Raw genomic sequence first — 27,189 nt, 5'->3', positions numbered from 1 at the left:
CCAACTACCACGGGGGCTCTCTGTCGGTTCTCCCAGCTATCCTCGACGTATCCCTTACCTTCATCGGAGCCAAGCTCCGAAGAGGCCACTCTCCACGGGGGGCTTAGCCACTGAAGTAGCTAGGATTCAAGGTTGATGCTGGCCCTTACGATCTCTTGGCAGCCACTTCTCAGCCCCATCAACACCGTGGCACTGTGTCTCTGCTCGCACCTAACATCGACCTATCCCTTACCCTCCTCGGAGCCAAGCTCCGAAGCGACCACCTTCCACGTGGGGCTTAGGCACTGAAGTAGCCAGGAACCAAGGCTGATGCTGGCCCTCACGATCTCTTGGCAGCCCCTTCTTAGCCCCATCAACACCGGGGCTCTGTCTCTTCTTCCACCTATGCTCGACATATCCCTTATCCCCATCAGGGCCACGCTCCGACGCGGCTATCCACCACATGGGCCTAAGCGCTGAGGTAGCCAGGAATCCAGGTTGATACTGGCCCTCACCTTCACTTGGCAGCCCCACCAACACCGGGGTTCTGTGTCTGTTCTCCCAATTATCCTCGACACATCCCTTGCCCTCATCAGAGCTAAGCTCTGAAGCGGCCAACCACCTCATGGGACTCAGGCACAGAAGTAGCCAGGAATCAAGTTGATGCTGGCCCTCACGATCTCTTGTCCGCCCCTTCTCAGCCCCACCAACACCGGGGCTCTGTGTCTGTTCTCTCAGCTAACCTCGACGTATCCCTTACCCTCATGAGAGCCAGCTCCAGTGGCCACCCTCCACATGCGACTTGGCACTGAGGTAGCCAGGAATCAAGGCTGATGCTGGCCCTCACGATCTCTTGGCAGGCCCACCAACACCGGGGCTCTGTGCCTCTGCTCGCACCTAACATCAAGCTATCCCTTACCCTCCCCAGGGCCAAACTTCGGAGCGGCCACCCTCCACATGGGCCTAAGCACTGAGGTAGCCAGGAATCAAGGTTGAGGCTACCTCTCACCTTCCCTTGGCGGCCCCACCAAAACCGGGGCTCTGTGTTCTCTCAACTAACCTCGACCGAGCAGTTACCCGCTTCAGAGACAAGCTCTGAAGCAACAACCCGCCTCATAGGGCTTTGGCACTGAGGTAGCCGGGAATCCAGGTTGATGCTGGCCCTCACGATCTCTTGGCAGGCCCACCAACACCGGGGCTCTGTGCCTCTGCTCGCACCTAACATCAAGCTACCCCTTAGCCTCCTCAGGGCCAAACTTCGGAGCGGCCACCCTCCACGAGGGCCCTAGGCACTGAGATAGCCAGGAATCAAGGCTGATGCTGGACCTCGCCTTCCGTTTGCAGTCCCTAGGCAGCCCCATCAACACCGTGGCTCTGTGCCGGTTCTCCCACCTAACCTCAACCTAGCCCTGACCCTCATCAGGGACAAGCTCCGAAGCGGCCATCCTCCACATGGGGCTCAGGGGCAGACATGGCCAGGAATGAAGGCTGGTGTTGGCCCTCACGATCTCTTGGCAGCCCCTCCTCAGCCCCACCAACCCCTGCTCCCTTCTCTTTGGGCTCCCACCTAAACATCAACCTACATCTTACCTTCATCAGAGCCAGGCTCTGAAACGTCTACCCACCAGATGGCGCTCCAACACAGAGGGAACCAAGGTGACTGGTGTTCGTCGCACTCGCCTGCCCTGGCAGCCCTTTGAGGTCCCAACCACCACGGGGGCTCTCTGTCGGTTCTCCCAGCTATCCTCGACGTATCCCTTACCTTCATCGGAGCCAAGCTCCGAAGAGGCCACTCTCCACGGGGGGCTTAGCCACTGAAGTAGCTAGGAATCAAGGTTGATGCTGGCCCTTACGATCTCTTGGCAGCCACTTCTCAGCCCCATCAACACCGTGGCACTGTGTCTCTGCTCGCACCTAACATCGACCTATCCCTTACCCTCCTCGGAGCCAAGCTCCGAAGCGACCACCTTCCACGTGGGGCTTAGGCACTGAAGTAGCCAGGAACCAAGGCTGATGCTGGCCCTCACGATCTCTTGGCAGCCCCTTCTCAGCCCCATCAACACCGGGGCTCTGTCTCTTCTTCCACCTATGCTCGACATATCCCTTATCCCCATCAGGGCCACGCTCCGACGCGGCTATCCACCACATGGGCCTAAGCGCTGAGGTAGCCAGGAATCCAGGTTGATACTGGCCCTCACCTTCACTTGGCAGCCCCACCAACACCGGGGTTCTGTGTCTGTTCTCCCAATTATCCTCGACACATCCCTTGCCCTCATCAGAGCTAAGCTCCGAAGCAGCCACCCACCTCATGGGGCTCAGGCACAGAAGTAGCCAGGAATCAAGTTGATGCTGGCCCTCACGATCTCTTGTCCGCCCCTTCTCAGCCCCACCAACACCGGGGCTCTGTGTCTGTTCTCTCAGCTAACCTCGACGTATCCCTTACCCTCATGAGAGCCAAGCTCCAGTGGCCACCCTCCACATGCGACTTGGCACTGAGGTAGCCAGGAATCAAGGCTGATGCTGGCCCTCACCTTCCCTTCGCAGCCCCACCAGCATCGTTGCTCTCTGTCTGATCTTCCATCTAACCTCGGCCTATCACTTACCCGCCTCAGAGCCAAGCTTCGAAGCAGCCACCCACCGCATGGGGCTTGGCACTGAGCTAGCCCGGAATCAAGGTTGATGCTGGCCCTCACGATCTCTTGGCAGGCCCACCAACACCGGGGCTCTGTGCCTCTGCTCGCACCTAACATCAAGCTATCCCTTACCCTCCCCAGGGCCAAACTTCGGAGCGGCCACCCTCCACGTGGGCCTAAGCACTGAGGTAGCCAGGAATCAAGGTTGAGGCTACCTCTCACCTTCCCTTGGCGGCCCCACCAAAACCGGGGCTCTGCGTCTGTTCTCTCAACTAACCTCGACCTAGCAGTTACCCGCTTCAGAGACAAGCTCTGAAGCAACAACCCGCCTCATAGGGCTTTGGCACTGAGGTAGCCAGGAATCCAGGTTGATGCTGGCCCTCACGATCTCTTGGCAGCCCCTTCTCAGCCCTACCAATACCGGGGCTCTGTGTCTGTTCTCTCAGCTAACCTCGACATATCCCTTACCCTCATCAGAGCCAAGCTCCGAAGCAACCATCCTCCACGTGCGCCTTAGGCACTGAGGTAGCCAGGAACCAAGGTTCACGCTGGCCCTCACCTTCCCTTGGCAGCCCCTCCTCAGCCCCACCAACACATGCCCCCTTCTCTTTGGGCTCCCACCTAAACATCAACCTACATCTTACCTTCATCAGAGCCAGGGTCTGAAACGTCTACCCACTAGATGGCGCTCCAACACAGATGGAACCAAGATTGACTGACTGTTGAACTCGCCTGCCCTGGCAGCCCTTTGAGGTCCCCACCACCACCGGGGCTCTCTGTTTGTTCTCCCAATTATCCTCGACACATGCCTTATCCTCATCAGAGCTAAGTTCCGAAGCGGCCACCCACCTCATGGGGCCTGGCGCTGAGGTAGCCAGGAATCAAGGCTGATGCTGGCCCTCACGATCTCTTGGCAGCCCCTTTTCAGCCCCATCAACACGGGGCTCTGTCTCTTCTTCCACCTATGCTCGACATATCCCTTATCCCCATCAGGGCCACGCTCCGACGCGGCTATCCACCACATCGGCCTAAGCGCTGAGGTAGCCAGGAATCCAGGTTGATGCTGGCCCTCACGATCTCTTGGCAGCCCCTTCTCAGTCCTACCAATACCGGGGCTCTGTGTCTGTTCTCTCTGCTAACCTCGACATATCCCTTACCCTCATCAGAGCCAAGCTCCGAAGCAACCATCCTCCACGTGGGCCTTAGGCACTGAGGTAGCCAGGAACCAAGGTTCACGCTGGCCCTCACCTTCCCTTGGCAGTCCCTCCTCAGCCCCACCAACACATGCCCCCTTCTCTTTGGTCTCCCACCTAAACATCAACCTACATCTTACCTTCATCAGATCCAGGGTCTAAAACGTCTACCCACTAGATGGCGCTCCAACACAGATGGAACCAAGATTGACTGACTGTTGAACTCGCCTGCCCTGGCAGCCCTTTGAAATCCCCACTAACACCGGGGCTCTCTGCCTGTTCTCCCACCTAACCTCAACCTAGCCCTGACCCTCATCGGAGCCAAGCTCCGAAGTGGCCACCCTCCACATGGGGCTTGGCACTGAAGTAACCAGGAATCAAGGCTGATGCTGGCCCTCACGATTTCTTGGCAGTCCCTTCTCAGCCCCACCAACACCGGGGTTCTGAGTCTGTTCTTCCACCTGTCCTCGACATAACCCTTATCCTCAGCAGAGCCAAGCTCTGAAGCAGCCACGCACCGCATGGGGCTTGGCACTGAGCTAGCCCGGAATCAAGGTTGATGCTGGCCCTCACGATCTCTTGGCAGGCCCACCAACACCGGGGCTCTGTGCCTCTGCTCGCACCTAACATCAAGCTACCCCTTAGCCTCCTCAGGGCCAAACTTCGGAGCGGCCACCCTCCACGAGGGCCCTAGGCACTGAGATAGCCAGGAATCAAGGCTGATGCTGGACCTCGCCTTCCGTTTGCAGTCCCTAGGCAGCCCCATCAACACCGTGGCTCTGTGCCGGTTCTCCCACCTAACCTCAACCTAGCCCTGACCCTCATCAGGGACAAGCTCCGAAGCGGCCATCCTCCACATGGGGCTCAGGGGCAGACATGGCCAGGAATGAAGGCTGGTGTTGGCCCTCACGATCTCTTGGCAGCCCCTCCTCAGCCCCACCAACCCCTGCTCCCTTCTCTTTGGGCTCCCACCTAAACATCAACCTACATCTTACCTTCATCAGAGCCAGGCTCTGAAACGTCTACCCACCAGATGGCGCTCCAACACAGAGGGAACCAAGGTGACTGGTGTTCGTCGCACTCGCCTGCCCTGGCAGCCCTTTGAGGTCCCAACCACCGCGGGGGCTCTCTGTCGGTTCTCCCAGCTATCCTCGACGTATCCCTTACCTTCATCGGAGCCAAGCTCCGAAGAGGCCACTCTCCACGGGGGGCTTAGCCACTGAAGTAGCTAGGAATCAAGGTTGATGCTGGCCCTTACGATCTCTTGGCAGCCCCTTCGCAGCCCCACCAGCATCGTTGCTGTCTGTCTGATCTTCCATCTAACCTCGGCCTATCACTTACCCGCCTCAGAGCCAAGCTTCGAATATGCCACCCACCGCATGGGGCTTGGCACTGAGCTAGCCCGGAATCAAGGTTGATGCTGGCCCTCACGATCTCTTGGCAGGCCCACCAACACCGGGGCTCTGTGCCTCTGCTCGCACCTAACATCAAGCTATCCCTTACCCTCCCCAGGGCCAAACTTCGGAGCGGCCACCCTCCACATGGGCCTAAGCACTGAGGTAGCCAGGAATCAAGGTTGAGGCTACCTCTCACCTTCCCTTGGCGGCCCCACCAAAACCGGGGCTCTGTGTCTGTTCTCTCAACTAACCTCGACCTAGCAGTTACCCGCTTCAGAGACAAGCTCTGAAGCAACAACCCGCCTCATAGGGCTTTGGCACTGAGGTAGCCAGGAATCCAGGTTGATGCTGGCCCTCACGATCTCTTGGCAGCCCCTTCTCAGCCCCACCAATACCGGGGCTCTGTGTCTGTTCTCTCAGCTAACCTCGACATATCCCTTACCCTCATCAGAGCCAAGCTCCGAAGCAACCATCCTCCACGTGGGCCTTAGGCACTGAGGTAGCCAGGAACCAAGGTTCACGCTGGCCCTCACCTTCCCTTGGCAGCCCCTCCTCAGTCCCACCAACACATGCCCCCTTCTCTTTGGGCTCCCACCTAAACATCAACCTACATCTTACCTTCATCAGAGCCAGGCTCTGAAACGTCTACCCACCAGATGGCGCTCCAACACAGAGGGAACCAAGGTGACTGGTGTTCGTCGCACTCGCCTGCCCTGCCAGCCCTTTGAGGTCCCCACCACCACGGGGGCTCTCTGTCGGTTCTCCCAGCTATCCTCGACGTATCCTTTACCTTCATCGGAGCCAAGCTCCGAAGAGGCCACTCTCCACGGGGGGCTTAGCCACTGAAGTAGCTAGGAATCAAGGTTGATGCTGGCCCTTACGATCTCTTGGCAGCCACTTCTCAGCCCCATCAACACCGTGGCACTGTGTCTCTGCTCGCACCTAACATCGACCTATCCCTTACCCTCCTCGGAGCCAAGCTCCGAAGCGACCACCTTCCACGTGGGGCTTAGGCACTGAAGTAGCCAGGAACCAAGGCTGATGCTGGCCCTCACGATCTCTTGGCAGCCCCATCAACACCGGGGCTCTGTCTCTTCTTCCACCTATGCTCGACATATCCCTTATCCCCATCAGGGCCACGCTCCGACGCGGCTATCCACCACATGGGCCTAAGCGCTGAGGCAGCCAGGAATCAAGGTTGATACTGGCCCTCACCTTCACTTGGCAGCCCCACCAACACCGGGGTTCTGTGTCTGTTCTCCCAATTATCCTCGACACATCCCTTGCCCTCATCAGAGCTAAGCTCCGAAGCAGCCACCCACCTCATGGGGCTCAGGCACAGAAGTAGCCAGGAATCAAGTTGATGCTGGCCCTCACGATCTCTTGTCCGCCCCACCAACACCGGGGCTCTGTGTCTGTTCTCTCAGCTAACCTCGACGTATCCCTTACCCTCATGAGAGCCAAGCTCCAGTGGCCACCCTCCACATGCGACTTGGCACTGAGGTAGCCAGGAATCAAGGCTGATGCTGGCCCTCACCTTCCCTTCGCAGCCCCACCAGCATCGTTGCTCTCTGTCTGATCTTCCATCTAACCTCGGCCTATCACTTACCCGCCTCAGAGCCAAGCTTCGAAGCAGCCACCCACCGCATGGGGCTTGGCACTGAGGTAGCCCGGAATCAAGGTTGATGCTGGCCCTCACGATCTCTTGGCAGGCCCACCAACACCGGGGCTCTGTGCCTCTGCTCGCACCTAACATCAAGCTATCCCTTACCCTCCCCAGGGCCAAACTTCGGAGCGGCCACCCTCCACGTGGGCCTAAGCACTGAGGTAGCCAGGAATCAAGGTTGAGGCTACCTCTCACCTTCCCTTGGCGGCCCCACCAAAACCGGGGCTCTGCGTCTGTTCTCTCAACTAACCTCGACCTAGCAGTTACCCGCTTCAGAGACAAGCTCTGAAGCAACAACCCGCCTCATAGGGCTTTGGCACTGAGGTAGCCAGGAATCCAGGTTGATGCTGGCCCTCACGATCTCTTGGCAGCCCCTTCTCAGCCCTACCAATACCGGGGCTCTGTGTCTGTTCTCTCAGCTAACCTCGACATATCCCTTACCCTCATCAGAGCCAAGCTCCGAAGCAACCATCCTCCACGTGCGCCTTAGGCACTGAGGTAGCCAGGAACCAAGGTTCACGCTGGCCCTCACCTTCCCTTGGCAGCCCCTCCTCAGCCCCACCAACCCCTGCTCCCTTCTCTTTGGGCTCCCACCTAAACATCAACCTACATCTTACCTTCATCAGAGCCAGGCTCTGAAACGTCTACCCACCAGATGGCGCTCCAACACAGAGGGAACCAAGGTGACTGGTGTTCGTCGCACTCGCCTGCCCTGCCAGCCCTTTGAGGTCCCAACTACCACGGGGGCTCTCTGTCGGTTCTCCCAGCTATCCTCGACGTATCCCTTACCTTCATCGGAGCCAAGCTCCGAAGAGGCCACTCTCCACGGGGGGCTTAGCCACTGAAGTAGCTAGGATTCAAGGTTGATGCTGGCCCTTACGATCTCTTGGCAGCCACTTCTCAGCCCCATCAACACCGTGGCACTGTGTCTCTGCTCGCACCTAACATCGACCTATCCCTTACCCTCCTCGGAGCCAAGCTCCGAAGCGACCACCTTCCACGTGGGGCTTAGGCACTGAAGTAGCCAGGAACCAAGGCTGATGCTGGCCCTCACGATCTCTTGGCAGCCCCTTCTTAGCCCCATCAACACCGGGGCTCTGTCTCTTCTTCCACCTATGCTCGACATATCCCTTATCCCCATCAGGGCCACGCTCCGACGCGGCTATCCACCACATGGGCCTAAGCGCTGAGGTAGCCAGGAATCCAGGTTGATACTGGCCCTCACCTTCACTTGGCAGCCCCACCAACACCGGGGTTCTGTGTCTGTTCTCCCAATTATCCTCGACACATCCCTTGCCCTCATCAGAGCTAAGCTCTGAAGCGGCCAACCACCTCATGGGACTCAGGCACAGAAGTAGCCAGGAATCAAGTTGATGCTGGCCCTCACGATCTCTTGTCCGCCCCTTCTCAGCCCCACCAACACCGGGGCTCTGTGTCTGTTCTCTCAGCTAACCTCGACGTATCCCTTACCCTCATGAGAGCCAGCTCCAGTGGCCACCCTCCACATGCGACTTGGCACTGAGGTAGCCAGGAATCAAGGCTGATGCTGGCCCTCACCTTCCCTTCGCAGCCCCACCAGCATCGTTGCTCTCTGTCTGATCTTCCATCTAACCTCGGCCTATCACTTACCCGCCTCAGAGCCAAGCTTCGAAGCAGCCACCCACCGCATGGGGCTTGGCACTGAGGTAGCCCGGAATCAAGGGTGATGCTGGCCCTCACGATCTCTTGGCAGGCCCACCAACACCGGGGCTCTGTGCCTCTGCTCGCACCTAACATCAAGCTATCCCTTACCCTCCCCAGGGCCAAACTTCGGAGCGGCCACCCTCCACATGGGCCTAAGCACTGAGGTAGCCAGGAATCAAGGTTGAGGCTACCTCTCACCTTCCCTTGGCGGCCCCACCAAAACCGGGGCTCTGTGTTCTCTCAACTAACCTCGACCGAGCAGTTACCCGCTTCAGAGACAAGCTCTGAAGCAACAACCCGCCTCATAGGGCTTTGGCACTGAGGTAGCCGGGAATCCAGGTTGATGCTGGCCCTCACGATCTCTTGGCAGGCCCACCAACACCGGGGCTCTGTGCCTCTGCTCGCACCTAACATCAAGCTACCCCTTAGCCTCCTCAGGGCCAAACTTCGGAGCGGCCACCCTCCACGAGGGCCCTAGGCACTGAGATAGCCAGGAATCAAGGCTGATGCTGGACCTCGCCTTCCGTTTGCAGTCCCTAGGCAGCCCCATCAACACCGTGGCTCTGTGCCGGTTCTCCCACCTAACCTCAACCTAGCCCTGACCCTCATCAGGGACAAGCTCCGAAGCGGCCATCCTCCACATGGGGCTCAGGGGCAGACATGGCCAGGAATGAAGGCTGGTGTTGGCCCTCACGATCTCTTGGCAGCCCCTCCTCAGCCCCACCAACCCCTGCTCCCTTCTCTTTGGGCTCCCACCTAAACATCAACCTACATCTTACCTTCATCAGAGCCAGGCTCTGAAACGTCTACCCACCAGATGGCGCTCCAACACAGAGGGAACCAAGGTGACTGGTGTTCGTCGCACTCGCCTGCCCTGGCAGCCCTTTGAGGTCCCAACCACCACGGGGGCTCTCTGTCGGTTCTCCCAGCTATCCTCGACGTATCCCTTACCTTCATCGGAGCCAAGCTCCGAAGAGGCCACTCTCCACGGGGAGCTTAGCCACTGAAGTAGCTAGGAATCAAGGTTGATGCTGGCCCTTACGATCTCTTGGCAGCCACTTCTCAGCCCCATCAACACCGTGGAACTGTGTCTCTGCTCGCACCTAACATCGACCTATCCCTTACCCTCCTCGGAGCCAAGCTCCGAAGCGACCACCTTCCACGTGGGGCTTAGGCACTGAAGTAGCCAGGAACCAAGGCTGATGCTGGCCCTCACGATCTCTTGGCAGCCCCTTCTCAGCCCCATCAACACCGGGGCTCTGTCTCTTCTTCCACCTATGCTCGACATATCCCTTATCCCCATCAGGGACACGCTCCGACGCGGCTATCCACCACATGGGCCTAAGCGCTGAGGTAGCCAGGAATCCAGGTTGATACTGGCCCTCACCTTCACTTGGCAGCCCCACCAACACCGGGGTTCTGTGTCTGTTCTCCCAATTATCCTCGACACATCCCTTGCCCTCATCAGAGCTAAGCTCCGAAGCAGCCACCCACCTCATGGGGCTCAGGCACAGAAGTAGCCAGGAATCAAGTTGATGCTGGCCCTCACGATCTCTTGTCCGCCCCTTCTCAGCCCCACCAACACCGGGGCTCTGTGTCTGTTCTCTCAGCTAACCTCGACGTATCCCTTACCCTCATGAGAGCCAAGCTCCAGTGGCCACCCTCCACATGCGACTTGGCACTGAGGTAGCCAGGAATCAAGGCTGATGCTGGCCCTCACCTTCCCTTCGCAGCCCCACCAGCATCGTTGCTCTCTGTCTGATCTTCCATCTAACCTCGGCCTATCACTTACCCGCCTCAGAGCCAAGCTTCGAAGCAGCCACCCACCGCATGGGGCTTGGCACTGAGGTAGCCCGGAATCAACGTTGATGCTGGCCCTCACGATCTCTTGGCAGGCCCACCAACACCGGGGCTCTGTGCCTCTGCTCGCACCTAACATCAAGCTATCCCTTACCCTCCCCAGGGCCAAACTTCGGAGCGGCCACCCTCCACGTGGGCCTAAGCACTGAGGTAGCCAGGAATCAAGGTTGAGGCTACCTCTCACCTTCCCTTGGCGGCCCCACCAAAACCGGGGCTCTGCGTCTGTTCTCTCAACTAACCTCGACCTAGCAGTTACCCGCTTCAGAGACAAGCTCTGAAGCAACAACCCGCCTCATAGGGCTTTGGCACTGAGGTAGCCAGGAATCCAGGTTGATGCTGGCCCTCACGATCTCTTGGCAGCCCCTTCTCAGCCCTACCAATACCGGGGCTCTGTGTCTGTTCTCTCAGCTAACCTCGACATATCCCTTACCCTCATCAGAGCCAAGCTCCGAAGCAACCATCCTCCACGTGGGCCTTAGGCACTGAGGTAGCCAGGAACCAAGGTTCACGCTGGCCCTCACCTTCCCTTGGCAGCCCCTCCTCAGCCCCACCAACACATGCCCCCTTCTCTTTGGTCTCCCACCTAAACATCAACCTACATCTTACCTTCATCAGATCCAGGGTCTGAAACGTCTACCCACTAGATGGCGCTCCAACACAGATGGAACCAAGATTGACTGACTGTTGAACTCGCCTGCCCTGGCAGCCCTTTGAGGTCCCCACCACCACCGGGGCTCTCTGTTTGTTCTCCCAATTATCCTCGACACATGCCTTATCCTCATCAGAGCTAAGTTCCGAAGCGGCCACCCACCTCATGGGGCCTGGCGCTGAGGTAGCCAGGAATCAAGGCTGATGCTGGCCCTCACGATCTCTTGGCAGCCCCTTTTCAGCCCCATCAACACGGGGCTCTGTCTCTTCTTCCACCTATGCTCGACATATCCCTTATCCCCATCAGGGCCACGCTCCGACGCGGCTATCCACCACATCGGCCTAAGCGCTGAGGTAGCCAGGAATCCAGGTTGATGCTGGCCCTCACGATCTCTTGGCAGCCCCTTCTCAGTCCTACCAATACCGGGGCTCTGTGTCTGTTCTCTCTGCTAACCTCGACATATCCCTTACCCTCATCAGAGCCAAGCTCCGAAGCAACCATCCTCCACGTGGGCCTTAGGCACTGAGGTAGCCAGGAACCAAGGTTCACGCTGGCCCTCACCTTCCCTTGGCAGTCCCTCCTCAGCCCCACCAACACATGCCCCCTTCTCTTTGGTCTCCCACCTAAACATCAACCTACATCTTACCTTCATCAGATCCAGGCTCTAAAACGTCTACCCACTAGATGGCGCTCCAACACAGATGGAACCAAGATTGACTGACTGTTGAACTCGCCTGCCCTGGCAGCCCTTTGAAATCCCCACTAACACCGGGGCTCTCTGCCTGTTCTCCCACCTAACCTCAACCTAGCCCTGACCCTCATCGGAGCCAAGCTCCGAAGTGGCCACCCTCCACATGGGGCTTGGCACTGAAGTAACCAGGAATCAAGGCTGATGCTGGCCCTCACGATTTCTTGGCAGTCCCTTCTCAGCCCCACCAACACCGGGGTTCTGAGTCTGTTCTTCCACCTGTCCTCGACATAACCCTTATCCTCAGCAGAGCCAAGCTCTGAAGCAGCCACGCACCGCATGGGGCTTGGCACTGAGCTAGCCCGGAATCAAGGTTGATGCTGGCCCTCACGATCTCTTGGCAGGCCCACCAACACCGGGGCTCTGTGCCTCTGCTCGCACCTAACATCAAGCTACCCCTTAGCCTCCTCAGGGCCAAACTTCGGAGCGGCCACCCTCCACGAGGGCCCTAGGCACTGAGATAGCCAGGAATCAAGGCTGATGCTGGACCTCGCCTTCCGTTTGCAGTCCCTAGGCAGCCCCATCAACACCGTGGCTCTGTGCCGGTTCTCCCACCTAACCTCAACCTAGCCCTGACCCTCATCAGGGACAAGCTCCGAAGCGGCCATCCTCCACATGGGGCTCAGGGGCAGACATGGCCAGGAATGAAGGCTGGTGTTGGCCCTCACGATCTCTTGGCAGCCCCTCCTCAGCCCCACCAACCCCTGCTCCCTTCTCTTTGGGCTCCCACCTAAACATCAACCTACATCTTACCTTCATCAGAGCCAGGCTCTGAAACGTCTACCCACCAGATGGCGCTCCAACACAGAGGGAACCAAGGTGACTGGTGTTCGTCGCACTCGCCTGCCCTGGCAGCCCTTTGAGGTCCCAACCACCACGGGGGCTCTCTGTCGGTTCTCCCAGCTATCCTCGACGTATCCCTTACCTTCATCGGAGCCAAGCTCCGAAGAGGCCACTCTCCACGGGGAGCTTAGCCACTGAAGTAGCTAGGAATCAAGGTTGATGCTGGCCCTTACGATCTCTTGGCAGCCACTTCTCAGCCCCATCAACACCGTGGAACTGTGTCTCTGCTCGCACCTAACATCGACCTATCCCTTACCCTCCTCGGAGCCAAGCTCCGAAGCGACCACCTTCCACGTGGGGCTTAGGCACTGAAGTAGCCAGGAACCAAGGCTGATGCTGGCCCTCACGATCTCTTGGCAGCCCCTTCTCAGCCCCATCAACACCGGGGCTCTGTCTCTTCTTCCACCTATGCTCGACATATCCCTTATCCCCATCAGGGACACGCTCCGACGCGGCTATCCACCACATGGGCCTAAGCGCTGAGGTAGCCAGGAATCCAGGTTGATACTGGCCCTCACCTTCACTTGGCAGCCCCACCAACACCGGGGTTCTGTGTCTGTTCTCCCAATTATCCTCGACACATCCCTTGCCCTCATCAGAGCTAAGCTCCGAAGCAGCCACCCACCTCATGGGGCTCAGGCACAGAAGTAGCCAGGAATCAAGTTGATGCTGGCCCTCACGATCTCTTGTCCGCCCCTTCTCAGCCCCACCAACACCGGGGCTCTGTGTCTGTTCTCTCAGCTAACCTCGACGTATCCCTTACCCTCATGAGAGCCAAGCTCCAGTGGCCACCCTCCACATGCGACTTGGCACTGAGGTAGCCAGGAATCAAGGCTGATGCTGGCCCTCACCTTCCCTTCGCAGCCCCACCAGCATCGTTGCTCTCTGTCTGATCTTCCATCTAACCTCGGCCTATCACTTACCCGCCTCAGAGCCAAGCTTCGAAGCAGCCACCCACCGCATGGGGCTTGGCACTGAGGTAGCCCGGAATCAACGTTGATGCTGGCCCTCACGATCTCTTGGCAGGCCCACCAACACCGGGGCTCTGTGCCTCTGCTCGCACCTAACATCAAGCTATCCCTTACCCTCCCCAGGGCCAAACTTCGGAGCGGCCACCCTCCACGTGGGCCTAAGCACTGAGGTAGCCAGGAATCAAGGTTGAGGCTACCTCTCACCTTCCCTTGGCGGCCCCACCAAAACCGGGGCTCTGCGTCTGTTCTCTCAACTAACCTCGACCTAGCAGTTACCCGCTTCAGAGACAAGCTCTGAAGCAACAACCCGCCTCATAGGGCTTTGGCACTGAGGTAGCCAGGAATCCAGGTTGATGCTGGCCCTCACGATCTCTTGGCAGCCCCTTCTCAGCCCTACCAATACCGGGGCTCTGTGTCTGTTCTCTCAGCTAACCTCGACATATCCCTTACCCTCATCAGAGCCAAGCTCCGAAGCAACCATCCTCCACGTGGGCCTTAGGCACTGAGGTAGCCAGGAACCAAGGTTCACGCTGGCCCTCACCTTCCCTTGGCAGCCCCTCCTCAGCCCCACCAACACATGCCCCCTTCTCTTTGGTCTCCCACCTAAACATCAACCTACATCTTACCTTCATCAGATCCAGGGTCTGAAACGTCTACCCACTAGATGGCGCTCCAACACAGATGGAACCAAGATTGACTGACTGTTGAACTCGCCTGCCCTGGCAGCCCTTTGAGGTCCCCACCACCACCGGGGCTCTCTGTTTGTTCTCCCAATTATCCTCGACACATGCCTTATCCTCATCAGAGCTAAGTTCCGAAGCGGCCACCCACCTCATGGGGCCTGGCGCTGAGGTAGCCAGGAATCAAGGCTGATGCTGGCCCTCACGATCTCTTGGCAGCCCCTTTTCAGCCCCATCAACACGGGGCTCTGTCTCTTCTTCCACCTATGCTCGACATATCCCTTATCCCCATCAGGGCCACGCTCCGACGCGGCTATCCACCACATCGGCCTAAGCGCTGAGGTAGCCAGGAATCCAGGTTGATGCTGGCCCTCACGATCTCTTGGCAGCCCCTTCTCAGTCCTACCAATACCGGGGCTCTGTGTCTGTTCTCTCTGCTAACCTCGACATATCCCTTACCCTCATCAGAGCCAAGCTCCGAAGCAACCATCCTCCACGTGGGCCTTAGGCACTGAGGTAGCCAGGAACCAAGGTTCACGCTGGCCCTCACCTTCCCTTGGCAGTCCCTCCTCAGCCCCACCAACACATGCCCCCTTCTCTTTGGTCTCCCACCTAAACATCAACCTACATCTTACCTTCATCAGATCCAGGCTCTAAAACGTCTACCCACTAGATGGCGCTCCAACACAGATGGAACCAAGATTGACTGACTGTTGAACTCGCCTGCCCTGGCAGCCCTTTGAAATCCCCACTAACACCGGGGCTCTCTGCCTGTTCTCCCACCTAACCTCAACCTAGCCCTGACCCTCATCGGAGCCAAGCTCCGAAGTGGCCACCCTCCACATGGGGCTTGGCACTGAAGTAACCAGGAATCAAGGCTGATGCTGGCCCTCACGATTTCTTGGCAGTCCCTTCTCAGCCCCACCAACACCGGGGTTCTGAGTCTGTTCTTCCACCTGTCCTCGACATAACCCTTATCCTCAGCAGAGCCAAGCTCTGAAGCAGCCACGCACCGCATGGGGCTTGGCACTGAGCTAGCCCGGAATCAAGGTTGATGCTGGCCCTCACGATCTCTTGGCAGGCCCACCAACACCGGGGCTCTGTGCCTCTGCTCGCACCTAACATCAAGCTACCCCTTAGCCTCCTCAGGGCCAAACTTCGGAGCGGCCACCCTCCACGAGGGCCCTAGGCACTGAGATAGCCAGGAATCCAGGCTGATGCTGGACCTCGCCTTCCGTTTGCAGTCCCTAGGCAGCCCCATCAACACCGTGGCTCTGTGCCGGTTCTCCCACCTAACCTCAACCTAGCCCTGACCCTCATCAGGGACAAGCTCCGAAGCGGCCATCCTCCACATGGGGCTCAGGGGCAGACATGGCCAGGAATGAAGGCTGGTGTTGGCCCTCACGATCTCTTGGCAGCCCCTCCTCAGCCCCACCAACCCCTGCTCCCTTCTCTTTGGGCTCCCACCTAAACATCAACCTACATCTTACCTTCATCAGAGCCAGGCTCTGAAACGTCTACCCACCAGATGGCGCTCCAACACAGAGGGAACCAAGGTGACTGGTGTTCGTCGCACTCGCCTGCCCTGGCAGCCCTTTGAGGTCCCCACCACCACCGGGGCTCTCTGTCGGTTCTCCCAGCTATCCTCGACGTATCCCTTACCTTCATCGGAGCCAAGCTCCGAAGAGGCCACTCTCCACGAGGGGCTTAGCCACTGAAGTAGCTAGGAATCAAGGTTGATGCTGGCCCTTACGATCTCTTGGCAGCCACTTCTCAGCCCCATCAACACCGTGGCACTGTGTCTCTGCTCGCACCTAACATCGACCTATCCCTTACCCTCATCGGAGCCAAGCTCCGAAGCGACCACCTTCCACGTGGGGCTTAGGCACTGAAGTAGCCAGGAATCAAGGCTGATGCTGGCCCTCACCTTCACTTGGCAGCCCCACCAGCATCGTTGCTCTCTGTCTGATCTTCCATCTAACCTCGGCCTATCACTTACCCGCCTCAGAGCCAAGCTTCGAAGCAGCCACCCACCGCATGGGGCTTGGCACTGAAGTAACCAGGAATCAAGGCTGATGCTGGCCCTCACGATTTCTTGGCAGTCCCTTCTCAGCCCCACCAATACCGGGGCTCTGTGTCTGTTCTCTCAGCTAACCTCGACATATCCCTTACCCTCATCAGAGCCAAGCTCCGAAGCAACCATCCTCCACGTGGGCCTTAGGCACTGAGGTAGCCAGGAACCAAGGTTCACGCTGGCCCTCACCTTCCCTTGGCAGCCCCTCCTCAGTCCCACCAACACATGCCCCCTTCTCTTTGGGCTCCCACCTAAACATCAACCTACATCTTACCTTCATCAGAGCCAGGCTCTGAAACGTCTACCCACCAGATGGCGCTCCAACACAGAGGGAACCAAGGTGACTGGTGTTCGTCGCACTCGCCTGCCCTGCCAGCCCTTTGAGGTCCCCACCACCACCGGGGCTCTCTGTCGGTTCTCCCAGCTATCCTCGACGTATCCCTTACCTTCATCGGAGCCAAGCTCCGAAGAGGCCACTCTCCACGGGGGGCTTAGCCACTGAAGTACCTAGGAATCAAGGTTGATGCTGGCCCTTACGATCTCTTGGCAGCCACTTCTCAGCCCCATCAACACCGTGGCACTGTGTCTCTGCTCGCACCTAACATCGACCTATCCCTTACCCTCATCGGAGCCAAGCTCCGAAGCGACCACCTTCCACGTGGGGCTTAGGCACTGAAGTAGCCAGGAATCAAGGCTGATGCTGGCCCTCACCTTCACTTGGCAGCCCCACCAGCATCGTTGCTCTCTGTCTGATCTTCCATCTAACCTCGGCCTATCACTTACCCGCCTCAGAGCCAAGCTTCGAAGCAGCCACCCACCGCATGGGGCTTGGCACTGAAGTAACCAGGAATCAAGGCTGATGCTGGCCCTCACGATTTCTTGGCAGTCCCTTCTCAGCCCCACCAACACCGGGGTTCTGAGTCTGTTCTTCCACCTATCCTCGACATATCCCTTATCCTCAGCAGAGCCAAGCTCTGAAGCAGCCACGCACCGCATGGGGCTTGGCACTGAGCTAGCCCGGAATCAAGGTTGATGCTGGCCCTCACGATCTCTTGGCAGGCCCACCAACACCGGGGCTCTGTGCCTCTGCTCGCACCTAACATCAAGCTACCCCTTAGCCTCCTCAGGGCCAAACTTCGGAGCGGCCACCCTCCACGAGGGCCCTAGGCACTGAGATAGCCAGGAATCCAGGCTGATGCTGGACCTCGCCTTCCGTTTGCAGTCCCTAGGCAGCCCCATCAACACCGTGGCTCTGTGCCCGTTCTCCCACCTAACCTCAACCTAGCCCTGACCCTCATCAGGGACAAGCTCCGAAGCGGCCATCCTCCACATGGGGCTCAGGGGCAGACATGGCCAGGAATGAAGGCTGGTGTTGGCCCTCACGATCTCTTGGCAGCCCCTCCTCAGCCCCACCAACCCCTGCTCCCTTCTCTTTGGGCTCCCACCTAAACATCAACCTACATCTTACCTTCATCAGAGCCAGGCTCTGATACGTCTACCCACCAGATGGCGCTCCAACACAGAGGGAACCAAGGTGACTGGTGTTCGTCGCACTCGCCTGCCCTGGCAGCCCTTTGAGGTCCCAACCACCACGGGGGCTCTCTGTCGGTTCTCCCAGCTATCCTCGACGTATCCCTTACCTTCATCGGAGCCAAGCTCCGAAGAGGCCACTCTCCACGGGGGGCTTAGCCACTGAAGTAGCTAGGAATCAAGGTTGATGCTGGCCCTTACGATCTCTTGGCAGCCACTTCTCAGCCCCATCAACACCGTGGCACTGTGTCTCTGCTCGCACCTAACATCGACCTATCCCTTACCCTCCTCGGAGCCAAGCTCCGAAGCGACCAACTTCCACGTGGGGCTTAGGCACTGAAGTAGCCAGGAACCAAGGTTGATGCTGGCCCTCACGATCTCTTGTCAGCCCCTTCTCAGCCCCATCAACACCGGGGCTCTGTCTCTTCTTCCACCTATGCTCGACATATCCCTTATCCCCATCAGGGCCACGCTCCGACGCGGCTATCCACCACATGGGCCTAAGCGCTGAGGTAGCCAGGAATCCAGGTTGATACTGGCCCTCACCTTCACTTGGCAGCCCCACCAACACCGGGGTTTTGGGTCTGTTCTCCCAATTATCCTCGACACATCCCTTGCCCTCATCAGAGCTAAGCTCCGAAGCGGCCACCCACCTCATGGGGCTCAGGCACAGAAGTAGCCAGGAATCCAGGTTGATGCTGGCCCTCACGATCTCTTGGTAGCCCCTTCTCAGCCCTACCAATACCGGGGCTCTGTGTCTGTTCTCTCAGCTAACCTCGACAAATACCTTACCCTCATCAGAGCCAAGCTCCGAAGCAACCATCCTCCACGTGGGCCTTAAGCACTGAGGTAGCCAGGAACCAAGGTTCACGCTGGCCCTCACCTTCCCTTGGCAGCCCCTCCAACACATGCCCCCTTCTCTTTGGGCTCCCACCTAAACATCAACCTACATCTTACCTTCATCAGAGCCAGGCTCTGAAACGTCTACCCACCAGATGGCGCTCCAACACAGAGGGAACCAAGGTGACTGGTGTTCGTCGCACTCGCCTGCCCTGGCAGCCCTTTGAGGTCCCAACCACCACGGGGGCTCTCTGTCGGTTCTCCCAGCTATCCTCGACGTATCCCTTACCTTCATCGGAGCCAAGCTCCGAAGAGGCCACTCTCCACGAGGGGCTTAGCCACTGAAGTAGCTAGGAATCAAGGTTGATGCTGGCCCTTACGATCTCTTGGCAGCCACTTCTCAGCCCCATCAACACCGTGGCACTGTGTCTCTGCTCGCACCTAACATCGACCTATCCCTTACCCTCCTCGGAGCCAAGCTCCGAAGCGACCACCTTCCACGTGGGGCTTAGGCACTGAAGTAGCCAGGAACCAAGGCTGATGCTGGCCCTCACGATCTCTTGGCAGCCCCTTCTCAGCCCCATCAACACCGGGGCTCTGTCTCTTCTTCCACCTATGCTCGACATATCCCTTATCCCCATCAGGGACACGCTCCGACGCGGCTATCCACCACATGGGCCTAAGCGCTGAGGTAGCCAGGAATCCAGGTTGATACTGGCCCTCACCTTCACTTGGCAGCCCCACCAACACCGGGGTTCTGTGTCTGTTCTCCCAATTATCCTCGACACATCCCTTGCCCTCATCAGAGCTAAGCTCCGAAGCAGCCACCCACCTCATGGGGCTCAGGCACAGAAGTAGCCAGGAATCAAGTTGATGCTGGCCCTCACGATCTCTTGTCCGCCCCTTCTCAGCCCCACCAACACCGGGGCTCTGTGTCTGTTCTCTCAGCTAACCTCGACGTATCCCTTACCCTCATGAGAGCCAAGCTCCAGTGGCCACCCTCCACATGCGACTTGGCACTGAGGTAGCCAGGAATCAAGGCTGATGCTGGCCCTCACCTTCCCTTCGCAGCCCCACCAGCATCGTTGCTCTCTGTCTGATCTTCCATCTAACCTCGGCCTATCACTTACCCGCCTCAGAGCCAAGCTTCGAAGCAGCCACCCACCGCATGGGGCTTGGCACTGAGGTAGCCCGGAATCAAGGCTGATGCTGGCCCTCACGATCTCTTGGCAGGCCCACCAACACCGGGGCTCTGTGCCTCTGCTCGCACCTAACATCAAGCTATCCCTTACCCTCCCCAGGGCCAAACTTCGGAGCGGCCACCCTCCACGTGGGCCTAAGCACTGAGGTAGCCAGGAATCAAGGTTGAGGCTACCTCTCACCTTCCCTTGGCGGCCCCACCAAAACCGGGGCTCTGCGTCTGTTCTCTCAACTAACCTCGACCTAGCAGTTACCCGCTTCAGAGACAAGCTCTGAAGCAACAACCCGCCTCATAGGGCTTTGGCACTGAGGTAGCCAGGAATCCAGGTTGATGCTGGCCCTCACGATCTCTTGGCAGCCCCTTCTCAGCCCTACCAATACCGGGGCTCTGTGTCTGTTCTCTCAGCTAACCTCGACATATCCCTTACCCTCATCAGAGCCAAGCTCCGAAGCAACCATCCTCCACGTGGGCCTTAGGCACTGAGGTAGCCAGGAACCAAGGTTCACGCTGGCCCTCACCTTCCCTTGGCAGTCCCTCCTCAGCCCCACCAACACATGCCCCCTTCTCTTTGGTCTCCCACCTAAACATCAACCTACATCTTACCTTCATCAGATCCAGGGTCTGAAACGTCTACCCACTAGATGGCGCTCCAACACAGATGGAACCAAGATTGACTGACTGTTGAACTCGCCTGCCCTGGCAGCCCTTTGAGGTCCCCACCACCACCGGGGCTCTCTGTTTGTTCTCCCAATTATCCTCGACACATGCCTTATCCTCATCAGAGCTAAGTTCCGAAGCGGCCACCCACCTCATGGGGCCTGGCGCTGAGGTAGCCAGGAATCAAGGCTGATGCTGGCCCTCACGATTTCTTGGCAGTCCCTTCTCAGCCCCACCAACACCGGGGTTCTGAGTCTGTTCTTCCACCTATCCTCGACATATCCCTTATCCTCAGCAGAGCCAAGCTCTGAAGCAGCCACGCACCGCATGGGGCTTGGCACTGAGCTAGCCCGGAATCAAGGTTGATGCTGGCCCTCACGATCTCTTGGCAGGCCCACCAACACCGGGGCTCTGTGCCTCTGCTCGCACCTAACATCAAGCTACCCCTTAGCCTCCTCAGGGCCAAACTTCGGAGCGGCCACCCTCCACGAGGGCCCTAGGCACTGAGATAGCCAGGAATCCAGGCTGATGCTGGACCTCGCCTTCCGTTTGCAGTCCCTAGGCAGCCCCATCAACACCGTGGCTCTGTGCCCGTTCTCCCACCTAACCTCAACCTAGCCCTGACCCTCATCAGGGACAAGCTCCGAAGCGGCCATCCTCCACATGGGGCTCAGGGGCAGACATGGCCAGGAATGAAGGCTGGTGTTGGCCCTCACGATCTCTTGGCAGCCCCTCCTCAGCCCCACCAACCCCTGCTCCCTTCTCTTTGGGCTCCCACCTAAACATCAACCTACATCTTACCTTCATCAGAGCCAGGCTCTGAAACGTCTACCCACCAGATGGCGCTCCAACACAGAGGGAACCAAGGTGACTGGTGTTCGTCGCACTCGCCTGCCCTGGCAGCCCTTTGAGGTCCCAACCACCACGGGGGCTCTCTGTCGGTTCTCCCAGCTATCCTCGACGTATCCCTTACCTTCATCGGAGCCAAGCTCCGAAGAGGCCACTCTCCACGGGGGGCTTAGCCACTGAAGTAGCTAGGAATCAAGGTTGATGCTGGCCCTTACGATCTCTTGGCAGCCACTTCTCAGCCCCATCAACACCGTGGCACTGTGTCTCTGCTCGCACCTAACATCGACCTATCCCTTACCCTCCTCGGAGCCAAGCTCCGAAGCGACCAACTTCCACGTGGGGCTTAGGCACTGAAGTAGCCAGGAACCAAGGTTGATGCTGGCCCTCACGATCTCTTGTCAGCCCCTTCTCAGCCCCATCAACACCGGGGCTCTGTCTCTTCTTCCACCTATGCTCGACATATCCCTTATCCCCATCAGGGACACGCTCCGACGCGGCTATCCACCACATGGGCCTAAGCGCTGAGGTAGCCAGGAATCCAGGTTGATACTGGCCCTCACCTTCACTTGGCAGCCCCACCAACACCGGGGTTTTGGGTCTGTTCTCCCAATTATCCTCGACACATCCCTTGCCCTCATCAGAGCTAAGCTCCGAAGCGGCCACCCACCTCATGGGGCTCAGGCACAGAAGTAGCCAGGAATCCAGGTTGATGCTGGCCCTCACGATCTCTTGGTAGCCCCTTCTCAGCCCTACCAATACCGGGGCTCTGTGTCTGTTCTCTCAGCTAACCTCGACAAATACCTTACCCTCATCAGAGCCAAGCTCCGAAGCAACCATCCTCCACGTGGGCCTTAAGCACTGAGGTAGCCAGGAACCAAGGTTCACGCTGGCCCTCACCTTCCCTTGGCAGCCCCTCCAACACATGCCCCCTTCTCTTTGGGCTCCCACCTAAACATCAACCTACATCTTACCTTCATCAGAGCCAGGCTCTGAAACGTCTACCCACCAGATGGCGCTCCAACACAGAGGGAACCAAGGTGACTGGTGTTCGTCGCACTCGCCTGCCCTGCCAGCCCTTTGAGGTCCCAACCACCACGGGGGCTCTCTGTCGGTTCTCCCAGCTATCCTCGACGTATCCCTTACCTTCATCGGAGCCAAGCTCCGAAGAGGCCACTCTCCACGTGGAGCTTAGCCACTGAAGTAGCTAGGAATCAAGGTTGATGCTGGCCCTTACGATCTCTTGGCAGCCACTTCTCAGCCCCATCAACACCGTGGCACTGTGTCTCTGCTCGCACCTAACATCGACCTATCCCTTACCCTCCTCGGAGCCAAGCTCCGAAGCGACCACCTTCCACGTGGGGCTTAGGCACTGAAGTAGCCAGGAACCAAGGCTGATGCTGGCCCTCACGATCTCTTGGCAGACCCTTCTCAGCCCCATCAACACCGGGGCTCTGTCTCTTCTTCCACCTATGCTCGACATATCCCTTATCCCCATCAGGGACACGCTCCGACGCGGCTATCCACCACATGGGCCTAAGCGCTGAGGTAGCCAGGAATCCAGGTTGATACTGGCCCTCACCTTCACTTGGCAGCCCCACCAACACCGGGGTTCTGTGTCTGTTCTCCCAATTATCCTCGACACATCCCTTGCCCTCATCAGAGCTAAGCTCCGAAGCAGCCACCCACCTCATGGGGCTCAGGCACAGAAGTAGCCAGGAATCAAGTTGATGCTGGCCCTCACGATCTCTTGTCCGCCCCTTCTCAGCCCCACCAACACCGGGGCTCTGTGTCTGTTCTCTCAGCTAACCTCGACGTATCCCTTACCCTCATGAGAGCCAAGCTCCAGTGGCCACCCTCCACATGCGACTTGGCACTGAGGTAGCCAGGAATCAAGGCTGATGCTGGCCCTCACCTTCCCTTCGCAGCCCCACCAGCATCGTTGCTCTCTGTCTGATCTTCCATCTAACCTCGGCCTATCACTTACCCGCCTCAGAGCCAAGCTTCGAAGCAGCCACCCACCGCATGGGGCTTGGCACTGAGGTAGCCCGGAATCAAGGCTGATGCTGGCCCTCACGATCTCTTGGCAGGCCCACCAACACCGGGGCTCTGTGCCTCTGCTCGCACCTAACATCAAGCTATCCCTTACCCTCCCCAGGGCCAAACTTCGGAGCGGCCACCCTCCACGTGGGCCTAAGCACTGAGGTAGCCAGGAATCAAGGTTGAGGCTACCTCTCACCTTCCCTTGGCGGCCCCACCAAAACCGGGGCTCTGCGTCTGTTCTCTCAACTAACCTCGACCTAGCAGTTACCCGCTTCAGAGACAAGCTCTGAAGCAACAACCCGCCTCATAGGGCTTTGGCACTGAGGTAGCCAGGAATCCAGGTTGATGCTGGCCCTCACGATCTCTTGGCAGCCCCTTCTCAGCCCTACCAATACCGGGGCTCTGTGTCTGTTCTCTCAGCTAACCTCGACATATCCCTTACCCTCATCAGAGCCAAGCTCCGAAGCAACCATCCTCCACGTGGGCCTTAGGCACTGAGGTAGCCAGGAACCAAGGTTCACGCTGGCCCTCACCTTCCCTTGGCAGCCCCTCCTCAGCCCCACCAACACATGCCCCCTTCTCTTTGGTCTCCCACCTAAACATCAACCTACATCTTACCTTCATCAGATCCAGGGTCTGAAACGTCTACCCACTAGATGGCGCTCCAACACAGATGGAACCAAGATTGACTGACTGTTGAACTCGCCTGCCCTGGCAGCCCTTTGAGGTCCCCACCACCACCGGGGCTCTCTGTTTGTTCTCCCAATTATCCTCGACACATGCCTTATCCTCATCAGAGCTAAGTTCCGAAGCGGCCACCCACCTCATGGGGCCTGGCGCTGAGGTAGCCAGGAATCAAGGCTGATGCTGGCCCTCACGATTTCTTGGCAGTCCCTTCTCAGCCCCACCAACACCGGGGTTCTGAGTCTGTTCTTCCACCTATCCTCGACATATCCCTTATCCTCAGCAGAGCCAAGCTCTGAAGCAGCCACGCACCGCATGGGGCTTGGCACTGAGCTAGCCCGGAATCAAGGTTGATGCTGGCCCTCACGATCTCTTGGCAGGCCCACCAACACCGGGGCTCTGTGCCTCTGCTCGCACCTAACATCAAGCTACCCCTTAGCCTCCTCAGGGCCAAACTTCGGAGCGGCCACCCTCCACGAGGGCCCTAGGCACTGAGATAGCCAGGAATCAAGGCTGATGCTGGACCTCGCCTTCCGTTTGCAGTCCCTAGGCAGCCCCATCAACACCGTGGCTCTGTGCCCGTTCTCCCACCTAACCTCAACCTAGCCCTGACCCTCATCAGGGACAAGCTCCGAAGCGGCCATCCTCCACATGGGGCTCAGGGGCAGACATGGCCAGGAATGAAGGCTGGTGCTGGCCCTCACGATCTCTTGGCAGCCCCTCCTCAGCCCCACCAACACATGCCCCCTTCTCTTTGGGCTCCCACCTAAACATCAACCTACATCTTACCTTCATCAGAGCCAGGCTCTGAAACGTCTACCCACCAGATGGCGCTCCAACACAGAGGGAACCAAGGTGACTGGTGTTCGTCGCACTCGCCTGCCCTGCCAGCCCTTTGAGGTCCCCACCACCACCGGGGCTCTCTGTCGGTTCTCCCAGCTATCCTCGACGTATCCCTTACCTTCATCGGAGCCAAGCTCCGAAGAGGCCACTCTCCACGAGGGGCTTAGCCACTGAAGTAGCTAGGAATCAAGGTTGATGCTGGCCCTTACGATCTCTTGGCAGCCACTTCTCAGCCCCATCAACACCGTGGCACTGTGTCTCTGCTCGCACCTAACATCGACCTATCCCTTACCCTCATCGGAGCCAAGCTCCGAAGCGACCACCTTCCACGTGGGGCTTAGGCACTGAAGTAGCCAGGAATCAAGGCTGATGCTGGCCCTCACCTTCACTTGGCAGCCCCACCAGCATCGTTGCTCTCTGTCTGATCTTCCATCTAACCTCGGCCTATCACTTACCCGCCTCAGAGCCAAGCTTCGAAGCAGCCACCCACCGCATGGGGCTTGGCACTGAAGTAACCAGGAATCAAGGCTGATGCTGGCCCTCACGATTTCTTGGCAGTCCCTTCTCAGCACCACCAATACCGGGGCTCTGTGTCTGTTCTCTCAGCTAACCTCGACATATCCCTTACCCTCATCAGAGCCAAGCTCCGAAGCAACCATCCTCCACGTGGGCCTTAGGCACTGAGGTAGCCAGGAACCAAGGTTCACGCTGGCCCTCACCTTCCCTTGGCAGCCCCTCCTCAGCCCCACCAACACATGCCCCCTTCTCTTTGGTCTCCCACCTAATCAACCTACATCTTACCTTCATCAGAGCCAGGCTCTAAAACGTCTACCCACTAGATGGCGCTCCAACACAGATGGAACCAAGATTGACTGACTGTTGAACTCGCCTGCCCTGGCAGCCCTTTGAAATCCCCACTAACACCGGGGCTCTCTGCCTGTTCTCCCACCTAACCTCAACCTAGCCCTGACCCTCATCGGAGCCAAGCTCCGAAGTGGCCACCCTCCACATGGGGCTTGGCACTGAAGTAACCAGGAATCAAGGCTGATGCTGGCCCTCACGATTTCTTGGCAGTCCCTTCTCAGCCCCACCAACACCGGGGTTCTGAGTCTGTTCTTCCACCTATCCTCGACATATCCCTTATCCTCAGCAGAGCCAAGCTCTGAAGCAGCCACGCACCGCATGGGGCTTGGCACTGAGCTAGCCCGGAATCAAGGTTGATGCTGGCCCTCACGATCTCTTGGCAGGCCCACCAACACCGGGGCTCTGTGCCTCTGCTCGCACCTAACATCAAGCTACCCCTTAGCCTCCTCAGGGCCAAACTTCGGAGCGGCCACCCTCCACGAGGGCCCTAGGCACTGAGATAGCCAGGAATCCAGGCTGATGCTGGACCTCGCCTTCCGTTTGCAGTCCCTAGGCAGCCCCATCAACACCGTGGCTCTGTGCCCGTTCTCCCACCTAACCTCAACCTAGCCCTGACCCTCATCAGGGACAAGCTCCGAAGCGGCCATCCTCCATATGGGGCTCAGGGGCAGACATGGCCAGGAATGAAGGCTGGTGTTGGCCCTCACGATCTCTTGGCAGCCCCTCCTCAGCCCCACCAACCCCTGCTCCCTTCTCTTTGGGCTCCCACCTAAACATCAACCTACATCTTACCTTCATCAGAGCCAGGCTCTGAAACGTCTACCCACCAGATGGCGCTCCAACACAGAGGGAACCAAGGTGACTGGTGTTCGTCGCACTCGCCTGCCCTGGCAGCCCTTTGAGGTCCCAACCACCACGGGGGCTCTCTGTCGGTTCTCCCAGCTATCCTCGACGTATCCCTTACCTTCATCGGAGCCAAGCTCCGAAGAGGCCACTCTCCACGGGGGGCTTAGCCACTGAAGTAGCTAGGAATCAAGGTTGATGCTGGCCCTTACGATCTCTTGGCAGCCACTTCTCAGCCCCATCAACACCGTGGCACTGTGTCTCTGCTCGCACCTAACATCGACCTATCCCTTACCCTCCTCGGAGCCAAGCTCCGAAGCGACCACCTTCCACGTGGGGCTTAGGCACTGAAGTAGCCAGGAACCAAGGTTGATGCTGGCCCTCACGATCTCTTGTCAGCCCCTTCTCAGCCCCATCAACACCGGGGCTCTGTCTCTTCTTCCACCTATGCTCGACATATCC

Source organism: Calonectris borealis, chromosome 8 (genome assembly GCF_964195595.1).
Source record: "Calonectris borealis chromosome 8, bCalBor7.hap1.2, whole genome shotgun sequence".
Classification (NCBI taxonomy): Eukaryota; Metazoa; Chordata; class Aves; order Procellariiformes; family Procellariidae; genus Calonectris; species Calonectris borealis.
Note: the sequence above shows the minus strand (reverse complement) of the source record.